The sequence below is a fragment of the Haplochromis burtoni genome, unplaced genomic scaffold (genome assembly GCF_018398535.1).
Source record: "Haplochromis burtoni strain Fernald_Lab_line unplaced genomic scaffold, NCSU_Asbu1 Contig_39, whole genome shotgun sequence".
NCBI lineage: Eukaryota > Metazoa > Chordata > Actinopteri > Cichliformes > Cichlidae > Haplochromis > Haplochromis burtoni.
The window spans coordinates 704,682-709,363 of NW_024582400.1; the positions used below are offsets into that span (position 1 = coordinate 704,682).

Sequence of the window (4,682 nt, forward strand, 5' to 3'; positions counted from 1 at the left end):
GGTCACAATTAGGAGATCTATTTCATTACTTTGAGCTTGAGTAAATTAGATAACATCCTTGTTTAAATTTCAGACAGCTGACAAGTGACTATGGAGTGTGATAGGTTTGGTACTGATAAAGTTTAGGGTCATCAGCATAGGAACAGAAACAGAGACCACGGTGACAAATGATCTAGCCAAAGGGGATCATGTAAATGAAGAGAAATGGTCCCAGCACAGAACCTTGAGGCCCACCTTGGTTAACCAGGGCAGCGGCAGAGCAAGGGCCTTCCATTGTGTTTGGTTGGACACAATGGAAGCCAGGAGAGTGCTGTACTAGTGGGTCCGAGATAGTCAGACAGATGTGAAAGAAGAAAAGGAGGAAAAAACATGTCAAAGGTAGATAAGGCCATAAGGTTGAGGATGCTAATGTGGCTAGGGTCAGCAGCAATGAGAAGGCTGTTACTTGTTTTGATGAGAACAGTTTAAGTGCTGTGGTATGCTCTGAAGCCAGACTGAAAGGCTTCATAAAGCTCTTGGTTGGACATGTTGATAGAGTTGGCTGGGCTCTGTTCTTTTGAAGAGTTGGGTCAGTAATGGTTAATGCTGTTTTGCTCCAGATCTAGCTTCTTGAGGACAGTAGTCACTTATGTAGTTTTGAAAACTGAGGGAACCACTTCAGACACCAGGGAAGTGTTACAGCCCCTGGCCTCGGAAGAAGTGAGCCAGCTTCCTACAAGCAAATTCAAGTGTGCTAGCACCAGCAGACTGGTTGGGAACCCGTGCCAGCCTTCCTGCTTGTAAATTCGGATGTGACAATCCACACAGACAATTGGCTGCCCGAGGACCAGTGGTTTGCACTTCCAGGAAAAGGGACCAATCAGCGACTGAATGTACTCACCTGTCTTCTACAAAAGGCTGATGAACATTTATTCAGGGGCTGCTGCTTTGAACTGAATGTGCAGTTTCCCCCGTATGCTTCTGTCTGTGAGCCTTGCTTGTGAAACTCTGTTTAATGTGTGGAATTTATGTGGATAGTATTTAGTCGTCTTACTGCCCGTGAAGCTAGCTTTAATTTCTACTCGTACATGAGCAAGTTATTTTTGTATTGGTTATTTTCCTAGTGGTTCGGTATTGGTTTTTAGTTCTGAGATTTTTTCTGTAAATAAAACTTTGCCTTAAATGATCTCCCTTGTGAGGGTCTCGTTTATGTTACCTCCCCTGTCCCCTAGCAGAGCCAGGTCGTAACAGGAAGAGATGATATCATCTATATGTGGCCACAGACATGGATTGACCAATGGTGTCTGCATGGGGTCCAGAGTGCATGTGGAGGCTTTGGCCTGAGAGATCCACTTGGTGACCTACGAGAAATCCAGAGGAGAAAAAGGGAAAAGAGCATCCCACAAGGTGAGATGAAATCCTGAAGCCGATGTGTAACTGTCGCAAGCTGCTGATTGATAGAATTAACTTTTCTCAGAAGACATCAAGAAAGTAGTACTGGAGAACTGGACAGGTCTCTCAGGAACTGTACTAAACTGGTTCAAAACATACTTAGAAAACAGGAAATACTTTGTATCAATAGGTAACTTCACATCTGAGCAGACAAGTATCACATGTGGAGTTCCCCAAGGTTCCATCTTGGGACCCCCTCTGTTTAACATCTACATGCTCCCACTGGCACAGATTATAAAGAACAACAAAATAAACTATCACAGCTATGCAGATGACACACAAATATATATCACAATGTCACCAGGAGACCGAGGCCCTGTACAGGCTCTTGGTAAATGCATTGAGGAAATTAATGACTGGTTGTGCCACAATTTTCTCCAGCTAAACAAAAACAAAACTGAGGTAATAGTCTTTGGCGCCAAAGAAAAACGATTACAGGTCACCAGAGAACTTCAATCTATACACCTAAAAACCACAAACCAGGCGAGAAATTTGGGTGTAGTGATGGATGCAGACCTAAACTTAGAAAAACACATTAAGACAATAACAAAGTCAGCTTACTATCACCTCAAGAATATTTCAAGGATAAAAGATCTGATGTCTCAACAGGACCTGGAAAAACTAGTCCATGCATTCATCTTTAGTAGGCTTGATTACTGTAACAGCATCTTTACAGGTCTACCTAAAAAATCAGTCAGACAACTACAGCTCATTCAGAACTCTGCTGCTCGAGTCCTCACTAAGACCAAAAAAGTGGACCACATCAGTCCAGCTCTGAGGTCTTTACACTGGCTGCCTGTCCGTCAGAGGATAGACTTTAAAGTTCTGATGCTGGTCTATAAAGCTCTGAATGGTTTAGGACCAAAATACATCAGTGACCTCCTGACCCAGTATGAACCTTCCAGATCCCTCAGGTCATCTGGATCCGGTCTTTTATCAGTTCCCAGAGTCAGAACCAGACACGGAGAAGCTGCATTCAGCTTTTATGCTCCTTATATCTGGAACAAACTCCCAGAAAGCCTCAGATCAGCTGAAACACTCAGTTTATTTAAATCCAGGTTGAAGACTCACCTGTTCTCAGCTGCATTTGAATAAAGCACCAAATCCACACTTTTAAGCTTAAATTTCAAAACTTACATTTAACTACTGATTTTATCTATTGTTCTGATTTTATCTGTTTTGATTTTATATACTGTTTTGTTTGTTTGTTTGTTAATTAGTTTGTTTGTTTGTTTGCTTGTTTTAATCAATTTTAAATCATGCTTTTTATTTGTTTTTGTTTCTAATGTCTCTGTAAAGCACTTTGAATCACCTTGTTGTTGAATTGTGCTATACAAATAAACTTGCCTTGCCTTGCCTAGTAGCAGAGGTCAGGGGCACCTGAAGGATGAGGTGGATCAAGGGGGTGAAGTAGCCAGTCCAGCAGTCTGGAATGGCTTTGCTGATGACAAATGAGGGAAGAGTAATAATAAGTCTTGGCCTGAGAGAGAGAGAGTTTCTTTACAGGACCTCACATGATCTATATAAGGCTATAGATCCTCTAAAATCACCAGGAGGTGGTCTTTAGGGCACGGACGTCCATAGTGAACCATAGGCCACAGCAGGTAAAAGAGACTGTTTTGAGCGGGTCAAGGGAGTTGAGGCTGCTGGATATGCTGTTATAAAGTTGGACTACTCAGTTCAACTAGACCACTCAGTTTTTAGGGTTTTCCATTAGATGGTAGTACTTGGTACCAGGTGCTTTTTTAGGACTTCCAAGTCAGTTGAGCCAGAAATGTGACATCAAAAGACTGCATGCCACTGATTGGTGGGGGAGTGAAGTCACTGGATGAGTCATGAGAATAAATCCTTCACAAGAAGCAAATTCACCATATTTAAACCCGGCAACAGGGAAATGGCTGCAAACACACAAGTCCATTGTTTCTGTCAATAATTGTATTTCAGATAAGTGGTGCTTTATTGTTGAGTTACCGGGCATTCAACAGCATGCACTGCTGATGTTGGGACAGGTCTAGAGGGAGTGGTGCTGTCAGTACAAGCCAGTGGTCTTAGATTGCTCAGAGCACTCCCAGAGGGATACTCTGTGAAAAAATTACGTATTTGCAATCAACGAATCTGGTTATAAAGTAAAACGCATTTCATGGATGAGAGCCAATAAACCAAACTGCATTTTCATGACTGTCAAACTGATATTTAGATCTTTTATGCTTTTTGGAGTCTTTTTTCATTTACAGAGTGCAAAATCTTGGGAGGATAATATTTAAATGAATCACATAAATGTTTTTGGCACAATTTGCTGCAAACTGTACTAAGTCTAAGCCTGAAAAACATGTCCCATGTGTCTGTGTCTGTGATGACTGTCATTAAGAGTGTTTATTTTAGAACTGGAAGGTGAGACATTATGAGATTGGGTGTGCAAGAGCAGATGGCTTAAAACTGAGCACGGTGTCGAAACTTTGCTTCCATCCTCTGACTCTTCAGAGTCCTCACCCTGCATGTTTAGAGAACGTCCCACACATTCTGGCCTTTACTTATACTGGTGTCTTGATTAAGCTTACCCAAGGTCCATACCAAGCATTGGAGGGAACAGGGGGGCCAGTATGGCGTTATTTTTGTGCCACTATTCTGAGCGCATGTAAAAAAAAATTGCAGGTGCAAGTATTGTATTTTGAGGAGAAATTTATTTTGAGCAAAGAAAAGCTAAATTTGAGTGAACAAAATTCATTGCTGCGTGCAAAAATGTATTTCAGTGTTTGCTATTATCCACACACACACACACTAGCAGCCCTTCTCGCTCAGTTTTTGCACTTGCGCTCGCTCGCAATGTGTTGCTCGCGCTCTCAACATTTCTGCCCGTGCGCGTTCAACTCTTTCTGCACACCGTTATATTTGTGCCACAAAACCGGCCAATCACAGACTTTGATGCAAAAAAATCTGATTGGCTGTTCTGGTCTCCAATCAGCTCAAAATGACGAAATGCAATATCCCAGAATCCATTTCGTCCAAAACTCAAACGAGGCAGTGGCGGAGGAACACAGAGTGGCGGAGTTTGAAATATTTCTCTTTCTGGATCACAAAATAAACTTTTAAGATATTTTCATGCGAGAATGTAGCTGTGTAAACTTCTAATATCTGCTCGATTCATCAAGACATCACATATTTCCAAAAGTGCTCTAACGTTTTCAGAGGTGTGTGTGTGTGTGTGTGTGTGTGTGTGTGTGTGTGTGTGTGTGTGTGTGTGTGTGTGTGTG

General features: G+C 42.0%; 1 protein-coding gene across 2 annotated transcripts in view; it reads right to left on the reverse strand.

Annotated features, from left to right (window-relative positions):
• si:ch211-113j14.1 (sterol 26-hydroxylase, mitochondrial) overlaps nt 1-4,682 on the reverse strand; it is a 22,879-nt gene that overhangs the window by 14,536 nt on the left and 3,661 nt on the right. The window lies entirely within an intron of this gene.